Source organism: Bombus bifarius, unplaced genomic scaffold, assembly GCF_011952205.1.
Source record: "Bombus bifarius isolate JDL3187 unplaced genomic scaffold, Bbif_JDL3187 scf7180000008197, whole genome shotgun sequence".
NCBI lineage: Eukaryota > Metazoa > Arthropoda > Insecta > Hymenoptera > Apidae > Bombus > Bombus bifarius.
The window spans coordinates 395,103-416,861 of NW_022884504.1; the positions used below are offsets into that span (position 1 = coordinate 395,103).

The window sequence follows — 21,759 nt, forward strand, 5'->3', positions numbered from 1 at the left end:
AACAATCGCAACAAAATGCTACTCGGATTACGTGTATCCAATTTCCTTTGTTCCGTCTTAGTTCCCTTGTGCAATACCTTCGCATAAATCAAATTATGATGATCATTATCTTGTTCGTCGTTCGGCTCGGTTAGTCAAGTAATTATAAACAATATCGATTGTTGTTACGCACATTTATTCAGAAAGTTCATTAAACCTACATAAAATACGATCTAGCAATGGAAAGAATATTAAACAAATCCTTGGAATTCCCTTTCATAATCACGATGATGAAGCAAGCATAATTGTTAATGTAAAATCAGTGAAGAAATCGCAAATTAAATGTTAAGGCAAAGTTGGTCCTTCGTGGGTTGAAACTACTCGAACTTCAACTAAATAACATTTTAGAGATATTAGTGATTTTTCGATAAAACTAAGACCAACAATAAAGGTGAAGTTATTCTTTCGTTATGCTTTTAGATCCATGTCGATACGACTTTCGATTCTCGAGATATCGTCGATCAAAGTGCACCATAATTTTTAAGACTTTACTCTTCTATCCTCGTGGCATATACTCGGGCGCGTCTCTGATCTATCCCACGCTTGTCACATGTGCAGTGGTCAGTGACAAATGTTGAGTCAGCGTTTTTTTCCTACTACCACTACTAGGCGATGTATGCATTTCCAGGAGACAATGTAAGTCACGACACTCCGTGACTTCGTTCACTACTTCGCGCGTGCATTGGAACGTCGTGCTTGCAAGTTTTATATCCTGGAAACTAATTGAGATATCAACTCGAATGAAATTGCGTTATCAGAGATATACTTTATACTATTCCGAGCAGATTATTGCTACAAGTTTTAAATTGCTTTGAATCGTATAATTTTTGCTCCTTTTAATTTTAATTGTTAACTTTGATACGTTTAAAAATCACTCGTATTTTATCATATTATTATTCTCGCATTGAAACAATGTCCGAATCAAGAAGTTTCGCAATTAGTGACTTTCTCGAGAATCTCTTTTGAAATATCTGTATCTTTGCCAAATAAACGAACGTATAACAAACGTATTAAGAAGCTTGACCTGTTTTCGATCGTTCTCGTCACAAATGTTTTCGCGTAAGTACACTTGTTCGATACGAAACCTATTTAACGAGAAAACTTCGATAGATACTTTCGGTACGCAAGGTAACAAATAACAACGATCTCGATAGCCAACGAAGCAACGTTGATGAAACACCAAGATAATTCTCGGAAAGAGTGCTTTAACTCAGACGAGCGGACGAGTAAGAAGGAGAACCGCAAAAGAAACCCTCGAACGCAGACGTTCCCCTCGATCACCTGCCACGGGCACTCGACATCAAAGAAATCAACCTTCGTATAAGCGTGCCAGCCGGGGCGCTGTGCAAAAGCCAGGTAGCTCGGCAACAACAGCCAGAAGCAGGCAGAGCAAGAGAGAGAATCAGGCCGTGGAAATCGGGGAAAAAGAAGAATGCATCTGTGTGCGAGGTGCTCGCACAACGGCTAATTACGGATCACCCGCGGCGCGAGGCCGTGTATAAATTCTAACGTGAGCGTGGCAAGGACGAGGATGACGCCTCTCACGGTGGTAAAACCGCGTATTAAAATTCCGGACGCCTGCTGAAATACTGATCTGCGTCGAGGGTGCTACCACAAAGGTACATGTTAGATAGGTGGGCGGCGAGGTGCAGAATGGGAGGGTGTTGGCTCGGTAGGAAGCGAAAAAGAGAGAAGGAGAAGGGCACAAGGCGAGGTAAGAGGGGTTTTGCAGAAAGAGGGTGCTGAAGGTGGTGAGATGCACCGCTGGTACTGCCAGCCCGTACCCCGAGGGATTAATCACGGGGCATTATGGCGGTGTTGGCTCAAAAGCGACCAAGGAACGAGCAGGGCTGAATCATAACTCAACCTCCTCGATCTCCGGCCATATCTGCTAGGACTCGCATTAATAAGGGCATAAACGCTGTATAATTTCAAAGTAGGTACTGTCGGCAGTCAAAGAGCTACCCTTCTCTTCGTTCATTTCTACCCTCTTCTTCCCATTGCCCTCCACCTTCCATCTAAACAGAAATCTGTACCGCACCAGCTTCTCAACAAACGAGAATTCTTAACATGCACCGCTTCTTCACCGAACAACATCGAAACTATGACGCTCAAGGTTATGGAGTGTATTGCGGATTCGCCTTAAGCTCTCTCTTCCTATAGTTTTCCGAGAGGAACCTCTGCTATTGCCTCGACGCACGAATTATGAAATATATCGAAAACGTGAACGTTAAACCGCGTTATATCACTTTCCACTCTGCCAACGAATCCAATGAATCTTTCCGTATATTCTTTGACTTTTTGACAGCAACTTCTTATCATGCTTAACGATAGGGCGATTGGTTTATCGCGATGACTAATTTTAAGTATTCAGTGTGCCTCGTAGCTCTGTAACCGAACGAAAAAATATTGATTTCCAGCGAAAAAGATTGTCTCAGCTTCTCAATTTTAGTAATCTTCTTCCGATTGTCTAAATAAAAATTTAATATCGATATAAAGGATAAAAGATAGCGAGCAGCGATGAGTCAGGCTGTTACCGAGTCGGATTTCGTATTATGCTCGGTATTATTGTTGACTTAGTATTGTAATCCACGTTAACTTAACCATATTAAATTAGTTTCGAATTAATTTGAAGTGAAATTTATGCATCCCCTATTTTCTAGCGTGGCGAAAGCCTTGCCGCTTGCCCGTCTACACGCCTGTTGCTGCTTCCACCGAGCAACGTTTGCTCCCAAATAATTGATACACGCGCACGGTCTAATATAAAATTATAATTGAATTTTCAGCTTTGTCTGAATTAATTAACAGCAAAAACTTCGGTTTTATGACCAAGTTAAACATTCATCGACTGATAACCGTGGACACTGCCAGGCAACCGCCACCCATCGCTCGCTAATTAAGCGCAAAGTTGAAACTCTAACCTATAGTACACCGTAATCAGATTATGAATTTGGTCCTGAATGCAACGTTACATGGCTGCTGCGAGAAAATTGATAAGACAATGCTTTGTCCACCGTACCGGTTTCGGTATCGTTTTAGCTGTAAATAGGCGAAAAATTGATTCAATAAATAATCTTGTTGTTATCCGCGTACAAAGCCGTAATTAGCTAAATACGATTCATCAGGTCGATCTTTCACGAAACTCAATCGTCGTTGTCGTCGTTTCTCGTGGCAAACGGCCGATTCATCAGGACACAGCGTCGTGTCGCTACGAAAGCCCAGAGGAAACGTACAAAGTTTTGACAAATAGAGTCAATTTTGCCTGATAACGCAGAAACGTAATGAATTGTCGTGACGAGACATCGCGGGGGAAGTCGAATGCACCTTAAATTTGACGAGATCAAGGATAGGCCATGGATCCGGAACCTGGTGTATGCAACAAACAAAGTTGAACAATAATTCAATCTTGCCAATCTCCGTTTGAATCCCTTCGTTTCTCGTCGTTCTCTCTTATTATCTCGTCTAGCGACTCCTCTCAACCTGGAAACTGCACTTACGATACCTGTGAGTGTTCGAGTCAGCGTAACGCCGCTATGTACACCTATAACGGAAACTACTGGAATTCTGGCGCAAATACACAATAGGAAAGCTCATATTGCATACAGACTCGTGCACAAGGCACAAGGTACCGGGGGAGAGAAAGAGAGAGAGGGAGAGAGAGAGAGTTTGGTAATTTAAGTGAAATCCAGAATCTCATTTCATCGACCTCTCTAATATCGCAAAAAGCCATTGACACTACTGCAAGCGCCATGCGCTCTCCACGATTCTCGATAAAATTTCATTTCGCCGATCTTGCGATTGACATTCTTCAACGAATGGCGCCATTTTTTAATAACGCGATACTGGCTGACAGTCGCGACTGTACTTTTAGTTATATCGAAAGGTGGCTTTTCAAGAGAGGCAGATAAAGTTCTCAAAGGGACAGAAAAATATTTTCTGTAAAGATAGGTGAATCGATTGCGTAAACTGATTTAGCAGTGGTTCACGGTGGTGATTCGATTCGTTATCAATCCTTTGATACGAGAAGTAAAGAAAACCATTGATACTTTAGTTGGAATTTGCAAAATTGAAATGTCCGCTTGTTTGTGAGAATTATGAATTTTTAATTTTTATCTAAATTCTTAGAAATTGCATGCAGGCACGTTCGATATCGGAAAGCGAATAACGGATACCATTTTTCCACCGAAAAAATTTTCGATATAATCAATCAGCCGACTGTGGAATCGTTGAACTCTTATCGACGGTTACCCAGAAGTAGTTACAACTCGCGAACGCGTGTATTAATTTCTGCGAACCAGCATGAAAATTTCAATGATAGTACCTGCATTCTGCCAAAATGGCCATTAGCGATCCATCGGGCGTATCAGCATATGTAATCGCTAATTAAAATGAGCCACAAAGAGAATTTCATACATAGCCAACCACGTGATACCGTATCGGATAGCCTTTACATTTCCAAAACCACTCTAATCTAGCCCTCAAACTGATTTAACGAATCCAAAGAAATGTTTCCAGCAAACATAAAAAAAGAGAGAAGAACGAATTTAAAGAATCAAAATGAAACAGAATTTCAACGAAAATTCCTTATGACTATGGTGTTCCGTATCAGAGCGCTCATTAACGCACTTACTGTTCCGCGTAGCTATAACAAGGGTGGTCGATCGAAGCTGCAAGGCGGAAGGGAAATCAGGTTTCGGGTATCACAGATCGGCCGATCGTCGTGTAAAGACTTGTAAACCAGCCGTGGCACAAGTTTAGTATCCGTGTGTGCAAATAGCTACAGATAAAAGCCAACACGAGCATACATCTCTCGGTAAGGGAGACTACGAAGAAGACCGAGAGAGATAGAGAAAGAGAGAGAGAGAGAGAGAGAGGAGAAGGAAGGCGAATGGAAGAAAAGGTATCTAAAGGGTAAAGGGACGCTTGCTCGTACAAGCCTTAGGCTTAATCGAGGCTCAGATGCAGGGGGTTTCTTCTTATCGGGCGAGAAATATATTGGGTTCCGGTTCGCGTTACGTACGATCTGAAACCTCATATAGTAGGCGTGTTCGCGTAATTAAGCCGCAAGAGATTTGCATACGATCCGACAGATACACCGCCGTACAAACCGGCGCTGCGAAGAAGAAACCTTCCGCGGATGAGTCAGTTTTACTGCTTCAACCAGACGGCTGTTAAACACTTTTTTGCCAACCGTCCTTTCCGTAAAAATTCTTCGGTTTTAATGCAGTTTCGTCTGCCCTCGCTCATAATTAACGTGGAAACGTCGCCTGGGACAATATGAAGCGTTTAATTGCACAATTATAATTCTAAGGAGCTTCGAGGACAGATGCACCGGTGCCGTGCTCTCTAAAGTAAAAAATAATCCCTATTGTCCAGAATAATTAGTATTTCCCATTTCCCTACTACGTTTCCGCGCCACTGTGCGTGACTGCGAGTGTCTTCGATGTTACTCTGAAAGTTTATTATCTCTGCTATATATTGTTTATTCTTACCTTGTTTTTAACGAGACAATCCCAACGTTGTATACAGAAATTTTTATTTTAAGCGATGACTATCCGTTCCAACTATTTCACCGTGATATTCGTCGACGTGTGCTACAATCGCTAACAAGGAATATTCGATGATCAATAAAGGAAGTCCCTAAAGAGATTGAAAGTATTGTGATATTGTGAAAACGTGATCCCGAATACACGAGTAAACGACGTGGATCATTTTGGACGCCACGTTTCCATACATACGGTGGTTCCATTAAATCAAATATAAGCTGAAATCAACCACGTTACCACGTTAATTGGGCTGCAATTTGGGATGGGTCCCCGAGCGCGAATGATTAGGATGATTCACGAAACAGGCTCTATCCCCTGACTCTGTGACAGGGCCTGAATCGATTTAGGTCTAAATAAAATTTAGCAGAAAAGCTACGACATCTGCCGCGTCCATTAGATCATGATATCAGGTAATCATTAGCGGACCAACGTGTAGAATATACTACCTCGTTAGTGCGATCCAGTGTACATACATACGTATGTGCACACAGCCAGTGCATATATATGGCCAGAGCCATTTACAAACGCAGTCGTCGCACTGCACCATTCCTCCGAGCGATAAACTTTCTTAATTTATACTTGTCGATACCGTTGACCGGTTAAATCGTTTGGGGAATAGGTTCACAAAAATAAAAACGAAAAAGGAGAAAGGGGTTAGACGATTTCCAATTATTCTTATAACCTTTTATGAAAGATATTTATTTCGACTACTCGGTTGTCCTCTTTGTGTTTCAACTTTTGTCAGATCGAAACGAAACGAAATCACCGGGGAACGGTTCCAACGTTCCTGAGAATTTCATAAATCTGAACTATAACAGTCGACAAAAATACGTACTCTCGTGGAACATATTGTTTTATGGAATTGGTCTCTTATAGTAGAGAAAATATTCTTTGATTCTACTTTTTATTAAAGAAAGATATTTTTTCGGTACTCGGTGAATTTACCCGAGCTCTGGCTCCTTTTTGAAAATACATTTTTCATACTGACACGATAGTTTCATTTTCTCTGCGCGTTGTATAACTGTAGGAATATCGCGTGCGTTCCATTATTTCATCGAATATAATGTGAACTATCACGACAGAGAAGCGTAATCCCATTGATTATGTCATTTTTGCAAATGTAATACATATATATTACATTATATACGTATAACAGTGATATTAAATGTATTAAATATTCTATGTAATACGCAAATAGAATTACCAGAGCCGGAACTCTTGAGCGGAAAGCTTCATTTTTGAAAATTGAAGTAAATTTCCTAATTAAAAGTTTCGTTTCTATTATTTCGAGTTCTTAAATTTAAAAAGAGAATGTGCGCATGTGCGAACGGGGATTAGATCGACTATTGCAGCGTTTGAGTTAATTAATTTTTGCTTAGTTTAAAAAAATTGTCTAGAAAAACTTTCTCCTCTATTTTACTATAAACTAGAGGAACAGAGTTGTTCGATTAAACAAAACAAAAAAGAAAAAATATCGAATCGCGTTCCCCCGAGGTAACTAAAATTAAATTCGACAAAAATATTTTTCGTACCTATAACCTCTTTCCGGCATCGAACCGTTCTCTTTTTTCTTTTTTTTTTTTCGCCATGCGAGCGAGCGAGTCACTTCGTTTTATAGCGCGATATCTTTCGAAGAAAAATGTTGGAGCAACACAGGAAGACACAGTTCTAAGCAAGAATTTTTCTCGATGTTCTAATTTTACGCGAGAAAAAACAAATAACCATGTTCGCCGATGCGTAGTTTGTTATTCTGTTTCCCGCAATGTTGCGTCACGAAAATGCAAATATTGTTATACCATGAAGTTTAAACACTACTACCCCAAATAGACAGAGCACTCATTGGAGGGTTAGCTGGTTGAACGTTGGAAGAAGATAAATGCACGCCTCGCATGTACATATGTAGTTTGAGCTAGTACGTTACAACAGCAGAGAGAGAGAGAGAGAAAGATTGCCATCTGAGAAAAAACTCAATTTGATAAAACGCTGATAAGACCTTTGCGCCTTCTAATTAAGATAGACTGATTAATTGGACGAGCGTTTATCTTGTCGATGCAAAAACGATGAAAGAAACAACGGATTCCGCTGTTTCGATCATTAGTGAACTTTTCCGCGAATACTTTTCGATACTTTTTCATATATCACATATGGCATAAAAGATACATGGAGAGTTATAAAATGAAATTTTACAAAATTCCTATGTGACGAGTTCCATTGTTTTATATGTAGGTGCCGAAAATTCACGTAGCTCGTTGAACGATACGATAGAATAGTAGCAATTCCAAAAAATATTCTCCAAGAAAAGTATTTAGTATCAATCATAAAATATTTGCCATCACTCCGCTGCACGTCAGGATTTTTAATCTCGCATATCTATCGTACGCGAGGAATAAAGTATTTTTGCAAACAATAAACGCATCCCGTAAGTGCGCCCGTGTGCACACGTTGCGCTGATATTCAGTTTACCGTGTGAACGAATATTTTTCATTTTATACATCAAAGTGCACTTTTGCGCTCGCCAGAGAACTATACGCATTTCCAAATGCAATTAATGGGAAGAACATTCAGCCCGAAAATAGTTGCAAATTTGCTAAACATTCGCCCCTCTTCAAAAATAAAATGGACAAAAAGCTTTTCAATGCGGTAATGCTGAATCATGTGTAAAAATAGGAAAATTTTGTTCTTTTCTAAACGTATTTTTTTTGTTTTTTTCTGTTTTTTTTTTTTTGTATACTATCAACCGTGTGGAAACTGGGTTGCATTTTCTTCGTATATTTCAAAAGTAAATGTACAAAGTCGTATGTCTGTATTTCCAAAATTAACGATGTTATATTATTATTAACGATGTTATTCGATCAAAGTGAGAATTAACGGTCGATTGATACATAGTTTTTTTGGTAAAAAAAAAAGAAAGAAAAGTTTTAAAAGGCCCAGGAAACACGTTTCGCAGTGCAATAGCCATCTTCGCCACCGTGAAAACGTAACATCGAAATTGAGCAGGATATTTCGCTTCTCCGTGGAACAGTTTGGCGAGCCTCAAAGATAATCGAACAAGTTAAACTCTTGCGAATTCAACTTGAAGGCTGTAACCAAAGTTGGTGCTATCGCCTAGCGACTCTAATCGAATTGGCACCCGGGCAAAAGTTCAACGGGAACTACGCAACTTTCGACCCACGCCACACATTTGGAAACAGAAATTCATATCGGACCTTTTTCGCGGGGCTCCATCTGATTTTTACCAAGTCACGAACTAACCTTTGAACTCCGACGTCGCTCCGATTTTCAACCTTTTTATAGCAGCCGTGATTTTATCCACCACGTTTCTATTTCTATTTAAACCTGTCTTTTCATCGTTTCACGTTAACGTTAGAAAAACTAGCTGAATCGTTTTCATCCGCGAGCGAATTCATAAAAGTCGTTATTTTCTAACATCAATATCAAGCGTAATTTTATGTATTTGCAAATTTGTTTCTTCAAAGGCAGAAATCTTCTCGTCCTTGCTTAAAATAGTAGATATTATTAGATCGATAAGCCTTTATTGTTTCCATGGTTAAACATTATCCTAAATACATATGTGTATAGCTGGTGAAATCGTGGAGCGAAATACGGGCCCGCCTAACTTCACACCCCAACTATCTGCTTAATAATCTAAAATCTAAGAGCTTGACCCCTCTGATAATTTCCTTGCCACGCTGGGCGAGGTCAGATCGTAATCTAATAAACGTACCGCGATACCGAGGTCGGTACTTCTCATAATTATCAAACGCGACACAATACCACGACCATTGTCGAATACACAATTTCCTTCGAAATGTATTACACCTGCTCGATGAACTTTATACACGTAGTATCGTTTCGCATCGTTCGTTGTTAATTTATTGCCGAATATCGTGTGCAGGTGAAGGAAATACTTGGAGAAAATTATGGAAAATTTTCAAACGCTAATAAAATGACTAATTGCAAATAGATTATTGTTATTATCGGTATTATTCGGGTCCCTTTTCGTAATTTATCTAATATTGTTTTACATAACAAATTTAACTAACGATGGAACAAGTAATGCGTGTGTACGTGCGTGATTTATGCTGGTATGGTAAAAGAAGCATAGGAAGGTTTTACTGTCAGTGAAAACTAACTAGTCAATTTCTAATCGATACTGTTGCAAAATCCAAGAAAACCAGACGAATATATCTAAGTTCTCCAATTAAATAGTGCAACGAAGTATGTTTTCAAAAACGAAGTGTACTCGGTGCTCGAGGGTTGTAGCATGGTGACAAAAAATAATAAAGATAATAGAACAATAACTGTGTGCTGTTTGATGGGTAACAGCCTGGGCGAGAAAGAACCACGAGAGGAAGGTCTATAAAACTATCTTCTGACGATTAAACTCGATTCGACCGATAATTTCCTCTTCAAAGCCCACTCGAGTTCATGTCTAAAGCCGGCCACAAAGCAGCCACACGACCGCGTCATTATATTTTTCGCAATTATCTGTAGGATGGGCACTCGGTCGACTCGTTGAAAATAAAAGAGAAAAAATGAGAGAAGAGAAGGGAAGAAAGAGAGGGAGAGGGAGAGAGAGAGAGAGAGAGAGAGGAAGACAAAAGAGAGAAGGAGAGAGAAAAAATGGAGAAGAACGAAGAAAATAAAACGACCACCGCTTCGGTCGCTTCATCAGTTCGTTAAAAAGTTGCGGGGCCGGCGTTTGGCGGTGATTTCTCGTGTGACGTCGCTTTTCCGCGCCAGCTTCTCATCCCGCGCAATAACAACCGGTGTCCCTGCCATTTAAAGCCCGGAAAATGAACGAATACCTGCATTGGATGGTAACAGAATTCATGACCACTTTTTCGCAATAACTTTTTCGCGTGAAATATCCGCATTTCATAAGATATTCTACTGATTTTGAAAAGTATCAGACGATAAAGTATTTCCAGTTTCTTTACTCTACGTTCATTATTGGGCGCAACAATCTTCAAATTTATGTTAATTTTTTTTTATCTCTAAAAAATATCTATTTTACCGTGAACGATAAAATGTTGCGTTCGAACAAGATTGCCGCAGTCTCTTCGATTCTTTTTTATTACCACGAGCTACCCGTAGCGGGGCAAGGTGAACACTAAATACAGTACACGATATTTGAATAAATTCGAACAAACATTTACAAATTGTGACGCTCACTATCATCTGCAAACAGACCGTCCCAGGGAAAAAATAAATAATCTGGAAAAATATTTCCCAATACCGTACACAATTGTATTTAATTCTCCCTTTGGAAAACAGTCGAATTACTCGATCATTCGCAGGAAAAAATGGTACGTTTTCCGAGCGGTGTTATTCGCTCACCACTTTTCACCTGGTGGAATAGCGCCGTTTTCCTACCGGATTCTCATTTTGCGCATCAACAATACACGCAAACAGGCCGATGTATTTCTGCATGGGCCGTTCGATGCGGTTTCGCCAAATCGACATGGGGTTGTTCCTATGCGGCATGAGCTTCTCTATTTATTTCGCCGCTATCCACCAACGCCATTGTCCCCCGGGGGCGGAAAACGCAAAAATGTATTTTTCGAGAACGATTCGCGGTAATCGGAAGTCATCACTGGCTCTCGCGAAAAAGGTCGCTTTTAAATGTTATTCTCTTTTCCACGAATCGCTGCACTTTGCCACACACGCAGCTGGATCATCCAGCTGAATTATTGGCGAGCATGGCGTTCGACGGTCCGCACTGTAAACGCCGCCGTTGCATTTTTCACCGTTCATAACGTGCCCGTAAACAGATTAAATGTTAAAATCCTTCGCCTTCATTATCTTTCAGGTTGTGTATCGTCGAGCGTTTTACACGAGATCAGCGCCGATCCGAGATCCAGCAGGATAGATCGCTTTTGTTGCTCGTCCATTGCTCGAAAAAAGTACCGAGAATTCTCAATGAATACTAAAGTATAGTGAAAAGATTATAGCGGAGTATCGAGGAAGTGATTACCAGCATTAAAGCGTTTACAACTTTATAAAGAGCGAATGTGCACATGCAAAAGGAAATAGTTGAAGCAGTTGAAACAAGAGAAAGGAATTGAGAATGAGAGAAATTACAAAGGAGAAAGTTGAAAAAGAGTTTCTAGAGAAGTGAGAGTGTGAGTTTTAAGCGGCAGTATAGCTAATTCGAATTTAACAAAAGTTACGATATAGCAGCTACCAGGGTATCGTTCTGATTAACTGTAGGTCCGGTCGTTTTATTCCACAGCTAGAAACCTATCAAGAAACCATTTTTTTTTTTTTTTTACAAAGGAGTTTATTGAGTCCAGAAAATACAGATTTTAAGTACATTATTCATAATAAACATGAATTTTTGTAATGGTATGTTAGACAAAGGTATCGATACGCGGCGGTACGACGTAACCATGCTGTATTATGTGTCGGCGCTTTACAGTTTTTGTTGTATGATGCAGTTTTTGGGTTTAAGCCTCTGGGGAGCGGAGCTTTTTTTTATATATTTTCCTATCAAGAAACCTACACCAGATCGTATGATTGCTAGAGACGTTCAATATTTTGAATGCAAGCAAACGCGGAAGATTTTCGAACCGTCGCTACCACGCGAAGAAAACTGCAGAGAAATATTTTTCCCGCCGAGTGTGCGAATTACGAGGTGTGAATGAAACAAAAACGATAGTAAAGGAAAGAGGAAGGAAGAAAGAGGTACAACCGGAAAGGTCAACCAAGATTGGAATAATTTCGAGCGCGTGGGTCGAGCGGACTGACTGAAAGCCGTTTTATCGCCAAAGGGCTAGCAAACGAGAAATCGGAAAAAAGAATATGTACTTCGTGGCAAGGGCGTGCATAAACTTTACGGTCAGCCTGTAAGACACGGCCTGTCTGCGTCGGTGGCTGTTTATTTCCATCAAAATCACGGCAGAATGTTTAAAGCGTAGGTATTTTGAATTTCTCACTGAAATAGAGAAGAATTGTTCGAGTATCGCGTAGGATTGGTCTAGAACGCTTATGATTAAAACATTCTGTTCGCGATGCAAAGCGACCTGCTTGACTTGAGAATTCCTGATGCACTGTAAACGAAGGAATTTTTATAGCTGTTCTAGTCGAAGAGGAAACTACTGTCTAACGAGAAAAGTGGTGAGTCTCGGGTGGAAAGTTTCCCCGATACGGGCGACCAGATTTTTCCGCGATTTCGTCAACAATCTTATCGGCGAGGATAAACACCGGGGACGGTGCATATCTAATGGAAGAGAAATAAGGCGGAGAGTAGCGCGTTTCGTGACAACTCACTTAAGGCTGTTTGACTCGATGAATCAATGTTTCAGGTGTAGCGTGTAACTGATAAACTTATCGCTTTTGATTCGTTGCATTCGATATAAGATCAAACGGAAGTGAACAATGAAGCGCAAAGAAGGAGTCTTGATATTCAGATCCGAATTCTTTATGATTTACATATTTTCAAATGTTTGCAGTTTTAAGTTTGAATGAATTTGGACGAGCGAATTCGGATCCTTAAAATCCGAGTTCTTCAAATTCTACCCGAGAAGAAATTGTTTTCAATACCGAATTCTACCCTTAATTAAGGGTTAATAGTTTACGTAAGCACATGATGATTAATGGATCCCTTCTTACGGCGTAACGTTTAATAACGAGCAACGTGTACATCATTAAACTAGCAGATTAAATGTAGAAAGTTCAGAAAGCTTTCATCGTCGGGGCAAACCTTTCGCAACGAGTTGCAGGTAAAGCGAACAACATAGAACAAGGAACGATACGGAGTCGCGGAATAATTGCAAAGACGTGCATTAACCGATATACGATATACATCCTCCTGGTAAAAGGGAAACTTTTGCGTACCTGTAATCATCATGATGCTAGAGGGTTAATACACGTTTAAACGTAGAGGCGACGCATAATAGCAAGGTTGCTCTCTAATTTGCGTGAACTTTACGCGCCGCGCGCAAAGCTACTTTGTTTACTTAATGTCCAACTTTATTCCATCAATTTAGGGCAAGTTTGGAGAAGTCCTGTTAAATTTGCATGTTTCTAGTCGAAGTCAGGAACATCTATCCCGGCTGTAACATCAATCATCATCCCAACGTCTTTGTACATGTTGTGTAGTAGTTAATAAACTGAAAATATCGAGTGTTGTTTAAAGCACGCCTTTATCGCGAGAAACTGATTAAGTCTCTGACAAATTTCCACGTTGAAATTTTCTTAAAGCGAGTTGTTACATCGTTATTGCATTATCGAAAAATTACAATCGAAGAACTGAGTAGAAAAATTGTACGAGCGCATATTTCTCAAAGAACTCTTTCGATAAATCAAATTGACCAGCTGCACTTCCTGTAAATTATTCGGGCATAAGAAAGATGAAAAAAAAAGAATTTCACTTCAGTCTAATTAATCGAGAGACGTAGCTCGAATTCTAGGATAAAATCGATAAGGTGTTACTTTTATCTCTTACAGGTTTTTCAGTGGAATATATCAATGGATTACGGACACCAATCCCGAGCGTCTGATGGTCACCATTCGGGAAAGAAAGCCAGTCATTGCAAAGAATAGTGAACGTCTCTCACGATAATATATGTCCCTATATCAGCCCGGAAACCACGATGCATTCTCCAGCCGTCATTCAGAAGTTTTCAATCACTCGACATGCAATCCGAGTCTTTGATCCATCGAATTTTTACACGTTCGCCGTGATAACGAGACGCTTAACTTTTGACTCGTGGAGAACATTGTTGATCCGACCCTCGTATTTCTTCTCTTAATCTCGCTATTTTCTTACCTTGTAATATATAAAGTGTCCGGATAAAAGTTGTTCGTTGTATCGCCAAATAGGTATGTAGCAAAAGTAAATTGTTTCCAACAAAACGATATTTTCATTAATGAACTTACAGTAATGAAAAATAAGAGCGTATTTCTTTCCACCGAACAAGACGGACGTTTAATACGTTACAGCTTGATATATCTCTCGTACCTCTAAGACGAAGTAATTACAGCAAGTTAAGAAAAAGTAGTCATCTAGTGACGACGGAGCAAATGCATGGAGCTAAAATCGGGCAGCAATCGCGAACCAACGAAACTCGCGAATCGACGGCGATTAAACGAAACGATCGGTCTGTTCGATAGGAATGTGGAAGGGGAGAGGTTTGAATCCGGAAGCCGGCAGGGATCGAACACGATGTTTCTGTTGAATGGAGGGGTTGACGTAGACATAATCGAACGGGTGCGAAGAACGTCATACGCACTTCGTGTTCATGTGGACGACGTGACCGGATTGCTGGCTCGACCGATTTGAAAGAATTGCGAGTCCATCCACGTAACATAAAATATAGTAAATCGGGCAGAGAGTAATGCCTGGCTCGTAAATAACATGACATATGTTCGTAGGAGGCACGGCTGGCATGCACGCGGTAAATCTCCCTCCCGAACGATCGATATAATGGCGGCCGATTGCAACGTTACGCGCGTGCACCGATCGATCGAACCGGACCGGGTTTAGCCGTGTTACTTCAAAAACTTTCACAGACTTGAAAGCTGCCAAGGGCCCGACCTGCACCGATCAACGTCAAGTTTCCAGGACGTTTCGCGGCAAAACACGGCTTCCGCCGTCCTCACCACCTTCAGATACCGCCATTGTTACCGGTGGTTACTTACGAACAAGGAGAATACCGACGTGCCCCCTGTTTAAACTTTACTCCGCACGAAGAAAACAATATCCAAACGCGTAATGGTATCTGGATGTCCATATCAATCGCTTCTAGCGTGGATTGTTTCTCACAACAGAAATATTAGTGCTAAAACTTTCACAGAGAGAATTGGCAGGGAATAGATGCAGACAAGGGGCTGTTGTATTTTTCTAAGAATAATAAAAGTATTTCAGAAATTAAGACGTACGTTACTTTACTATCTGTTACTCTATCTTTCTTATTCAGTGAAACCAAAATTAATTCCGAAGCGTGATAATTTTTTGATGAAACTGAATTATTCGTAGCTTAAGAAGGAAAAGGGAATACTTTTCTGTTAATTATTAAGCGTTGGAAAAATTGTCAACGCAACCAGGCTGGCTAACATATTCTGTTATTATCGGCTAAGCAATAGATCGACTTATGTAGAAGCTTCTACGCAGCTTCAGTAACGTCGTAAACAACTTTGCCGCAAGTTTCTCACGACACGATGAATCAACTCAACCATTGAGAGATCAAAGCCAAGTTCGCAGAAAGCTAATGTTCGCCGATTAACTCGATCATTGAACACATCTCGGCAAACAATCTTCCGTCATGAACAATAGTTCGTTACTTTATATGAACAGTTCGATAAACATTTCTACATATCCTTGCTTTGATAAAAACGATATTACAAGAAAAATACTACAAATATCCTCAATCTCGTAAAATACCTAATCTTCCAACACTTTATAGTATCTTTCGCGTGCCCACACACATACACGTATGAAACAATACAGTTACTACAATGTTTCCATAAAATGCATTCGAGGGTGGAATTAATCCAGGAAAGACAAGAGAAACGATTACGTAGATCCGGAGAATACCGCGCGGAGGTAACCGGAAGCACATGGGCAAGCCATGACGCGAAGACCATCGCCGAGAGCATGGTGTTCGTATGCAGAAAAATGCAAATTTCCTCGTCGTTCAGGATTATATACTCGCCAGCTAAGTGTCTAAGAGGAAAATAGAGGAGATCAAGCCCACTACGGAAGCGATACAATCGCTTCCACGGTGATTCAGCCGGAGCTTATTTAATTTTACGTCTTGCCTGTAGCCGGCCATCACGCGAGATTCGGCCGAGATGCGGGACTTTGATTCGACGGGAGATTGATTAAAACTGATTGCTCAATTACTTCCAATGAAATTTGTTTTCGAGTCGCAGATTTTCCACCATCTTGACCTCTTACCATTGCGCGAGTTTATTAAATTCGTTAAGGAGGGAAATTAAAAATTCGTTTACGCGGTTACGCCCGGAAGAGTTTTAACGAGCTGAAACATACGACCGCTTCGTTAGGCCGGCGTAAAGAGGAAACTGGCACGCGATAGTTTCGTTTACCTGCAATAATCGAAATGAACTTGCCAATTTTAATGGAATAATTTTAACAGAGTAATATAACGACTTCTTAATTTAAAAAGAAAAAAAAATGATGTACTTCTAATACCTGCTGCAAGAAATTATCTAAAAGAAAAAAAAAGAAAGAGAAAATCAAGAACGTACGATTGCCATTTTATTCGCGCATTCACATTCAAACCTATAAAAAGAAAACCTATAAAAGGAAGAAATATAAATCTTCAATATCTCGCTATACCACACAAGGAATTTCAATTCTATTCCGTGGTCTCTACCGACAAATAACCTACGAACAAATGACCAACGAGTGATTACTATTTATTCTCCTATTTCACACTCCGATCGAAGTAGAAGGAAAAAAAGGAATCGTCTTGCTTTATCGGAAGCAAAGCGTCGCGCCGCGCTTAACGCGAAAATGAAAGAGGCTGATTCGACCTCGGGTTTCAATCTGAAAGTGCTCGACACACGCCCGATTGCTCGGTTTTCCATACAGTGCCGATCGACGATTAATACTCTTCCCTTTTTGATCGCTCCTTTAGTCTATCTAGATGTGTACGCGACCACGGGCATGATTCACACGAACAGAAACAAGCCAAAGTAACTCGATGTTCCGCGTGTATCCAGCCAGTTTCATCAACCGATTTCGCAATTATCGAAGAAATAAGGGGACAATTGCATTTAGCTGCGACAAATCGCCACGCGGAGGTCTGGACAGGCAGTACATCGTCGGAAACGAGAGGCACGGGAGGAAACAAACATGCCCGGAAACGTAATATGAAGTTCCAGACTACGCGGCCCGTTAATCTAACAGCCTGATGATGGTCGAAACCGTTTTACTCATCAAGATTGACTTGTCGTTAGGGGGTTCCGTTCCCCGAAAATTTACTGACTCTTGATTGCTTTCTCCGGCGTATAACCCGCCCTTTTCAAGACCGCCGCGTCATGCCAACTACGATCACCTCCTATCCTTAAATCGACAAATTAAAGTTACTATTTCATAGCATCGGGATGGAATCGACGACCGATTCACAATTTTATTGAATTTTTCATTGATCTTGGTTTTTTCAATCTTTCTTTTATATATAAATGAAACGTATATATTTAAATTTATATACGCAATAAATAATTCTAAAATCGTCTCAGTTCGAAAAGTAGTTAAATTATTCGTCCCTTCTGTATTGTACCGAGTCAAGCGATCAAACTCCTCTTCCGAAGTTTATAGACTCAAAAACGGGGAATCGTAAATCCATTTGAAAAATAAACAGCTGCTAAACTAAGGCTACCCACCGGTTGTTTTAATTATTTTGTCGAACACGCTAAAACCGAGGCAACAGCAGCGTTATTTGAATAATTGAACGATCGCAACATATGTGTCGGTAGCAGAAGACGTTTTTAGTTCCAAGTTTCAAGAACGTACGATCATCTTCTAAAAGTGCCCTCGAATCCTGGCCAAGTACCAGATTTTTAACAGTTTTCCCATGTCCGAGCTTGACGATCCATCGTTTCTATTAAAAGACTTTCATCGCCAGCCAATAACCATTAAATAACGCCGAAAAAATCTATAAGATCAGGCTGACCTCCGCTTCATTCTGTCCCATAAACCAGTGGAACCACCGAAACGTGGAACCGTCGACGCGACGGTTCAACGAATGAGCACAGGCGAGGGTATCGGATAATACAGAGAGACCTGGAAACAGGCGGGGTGAAACGGTGTGGCGGAGGATGGAGAACCGAGCAAGGCAGCCTAAGTGAAACGAATGTCGGTAGTTTCCCGAAGCAGTTTCGGGATGTTGTAACGGTGTCAACTTTGTCCATTAACCATCGATTTCTCTCGGCGCGTTAGCCAACTGGGCTGAAGCGTTTACCCCTTTTCGCTGATAGCAGTAACTTCGCTCCGGCCTGACAACTTTTACAGTTTTACGCTTTCTCACCAACTTTTTTCCTTACACCTGGCTGTCGTGATGCGGTTAATTGCGATCGTTGATGAAATACGTTGTCCAACGAGACTCGAACTTTATTCGCGTAATTCTATCGGGGGCAAATCGGATTTCGTCGTATAAGTTCAGCGAAACGAAGCAATTTCAACGCGAATTTTATAGATCATTTAATAGAAATTTTATCGCAAAAACTCTTAACTCGTGGACGAGTTCGTTTTCCACCAATTGATCTTTACCTCCAATGGACGTATAACGTGTACGTACCTCGACGATATTTAAAATTCAACTGTCGCCTATTACAATTTCACGCGCAATTTCCAGGATAGAGGCAAACACTAAAAACCAACGTTCCTCTGTTCCCCGTATAATCTGCCAAAATTCCCAAGCTTTTTGTCGCGACGATGAAGGGAGGGTCGCGTTACTAGTCACCTTTTGCGTGCACTCCCATGTCTCAGGAGATGAATATAAATAAGGGTATTAAAGCAATAATAATACTCGGCTTACATTAAGTCAAGTTACGTTCATGGAGACTTACCGTCGCACTTGAAATTAGGTTTCACGCGTAGAGCTGTCGCTCTTCCCCCTTGACTACGAACGAATGACGGGTGTTCACCGAATGCCGACGAACAAACACCATGAATATTTTAACCGGTGAATTAACGCCAAGGTAACACATCTTGTTTTATGAAGCAGCCTGACAATAAGACCATAACACGGATTTAGCAAGTTAATCCGTTCGGTCGGAACGCGCGTGGCCTTGTTCCACCCCACTTTTAATTAAGAGCGCAATCATTCCATCGTAATCCAATACTCGATCCCCCTTCCTACCTGTCCATCGCAATTCCCAACCCCCTCCCGACTTACCCGCACTAAAGTTAAATTCGCCATAAAAAAGTTTCCACTTGTTCTTCTTTCATTACTCGTCGACGTTAACTTTCGCGCCAAACTTTTGTCACTTGAAAATGAATTTTTACACCGATGGCGATCGCTATATTAACAAACCGGCGCGGCGACTTATCGTTACAACTCGGTTAAATTAATATTTTGCTTCATTTTCTTTTTTTTTAAAGCGACGAATTAAAAATATTTTGTACGATCGCAAGTATACAAATGATTGTAAATATTAATTCTTTCGTTGATAATGCCGATTTTACGCCCACTTTACATCTACTTTAGGTGTCGTCGTAGAGGAAATCTGTGCAACACGAATCGCTACAATTGGTAAATACGTTACAGCGCTAAATACACATCAACCACGACGCTATGTATCAAATGCAAATAATAAATCGCAGTTACGAGCAGATATAAACGAAATATTCTATGATACGATATTAATGCGTTACGATGTGCGAGATATCACGAGCGTGACCAATTTTCGTAAACTGTTCCCTTTGATGTAGTAATAAAGCGTTTACTATCGCACACGAATGCGTATCTCGAATCATAAAGTCCATTTTATAACCCTAAACTCTTCTGTCGTTTCCCTGATCATCGTTCACGAATCAGTGGGCGCTCAGCTCCCTTGCTTTGTGCTCGGCCGCTTTTACGTTTGAATTTTAAGCAGTGCTTTTTCCTCTCGGCGCTCAACTTTTCCGCTTGTTGATCGCGCTCAAGTGGCTAGCGTAAAATCACCGCGTTATTTTCGTACTTTCAATTTCCCCGCTTCTTTGATAATCCTTGAAATTAACCTAAATCTTTATTTGGAGCGCTTTACAGCTTTACGTAACTTTCTGACACACGTTCACAGCTATAACTTCTAATAATAACATAATTAATAAAAAAAAGTATATATCATCATCGTGGGCAAATGTCGTAAGACGTCGGAAAATTTTAATAAAGTTTAATATCGAAGAAGAAAAATTTCCTGCGTGTACTATTCCAAGAATCGATAATAATGTATTAACTGTAATGATAAGCAAACATACGATTCCTTGTTTACGTTTACCAGGCTCAGAGAACTATGTAATGCAGCATCGCGAGCTAAAAACGTACCGACTCCGTACATCGTTTCAGACATTTATTGCGGATCATAAAGTACAAAGGAAGATAGCACACGCGTCCAAAATTCAATTTAACATCGAATCGATAGGAATTTGTTATTTCAACCTTTTCCTCTTTTTTTTTCGAAAAATTTCTTTCATCTGTATAAAACGCTTTAACCACGATGACGATTATTCACCGATATAGATATGGAAATAGATCGCAAATACGATTTGAGGACAGCAAACTCACCAGTGAATCACCAAACTCGGACATGCACAGCTAAGATGCTCGTACAGCCTCAATCGACGTCTTAAAGAGAATCCTTGATATCGTCAACAGAATCGATTCTGTAATCAGAGAACCATAGAATTAACTCCACATAAAATCACCAGCCGCTTAATTTTAAGTTACAACTGTACGCAATAAATATGAAAGCCTTTCGTTTTGTCATTGATATCGTGCGGAAAATTTTTAAAATACTTAACATCCTTTGCTACGTTGTAGCGATATAAATTTTTAATTGAACAGCTTTTTGGGCAAGATCGTATTAACCGATTAACCGATTAGTCGATTAACCGACGTTGTTAATACGCTATGAAGCCAAAAATTCGGTGTAACTCGATAACAAGAAAATAAGTGGCAAAGATGGTTGATGGGGTGCAAAAATAACAATGGAACGTTAAAAATAGTGAATCAAAATTCCTGTTTCACCCTGTTGAAGTATAGTTACAAGGCGAGTACGCGCTATTAGCGCCATAGCTTTGCCGCGATGCGCTGGAAGCTGCTTAAACTTAATAGCATAGAGTAAGCTTAATGTAAGATGTTTTTATATATTTCGCGGTGATATTTTATAGAGAGATCTCATGGTGAAAACAGATACCAAGCCAATCCGAAAGTCGATTGATCAAAGAGCATAAACAGCAACCCCCTCGAAAATGTTGCGAATTATTAGATTGAGTACAATGTTTTATATAAAAAATGATAATTATAAAATATAAATAATTACTTAGTAAGTTATTTAATACGTTATTGAATAAATAATTGATATATAATTATGATTATAATTATAAAAATATTTTATACAAAAATATTGTTAAAAATACGAAAATACCAATATGTTACAGAGATTAAGGTCTTCTACTTTTAAACCATAATTTTAGAATTTCGTAACATCATAGATCAGTAGT

General features: G+C 40.1%; 1 protein-coding gene across 2 annotated transcripts in view; it reads right to left on the bottom strand.

Moving 5' to 3' along the window:
* LOC117209962 overlaps positions 1-21,759 on the bottom strand; it is a 248,147-nt gene that overhangs the window by 170,390 nt on the left and 55,998 nt on the right. For both annotated transcript variants that reach the window (XM_033452452.1, XM_033452451.1), the window contains one exon: positions 20,822-20,919. The gene's annotated coding sequence lies outside the window, so the exon portion shown is untranslated. The remainder of the gene's footprint in view (positions 1-20,821; positions 20,920-21,759) is intronic.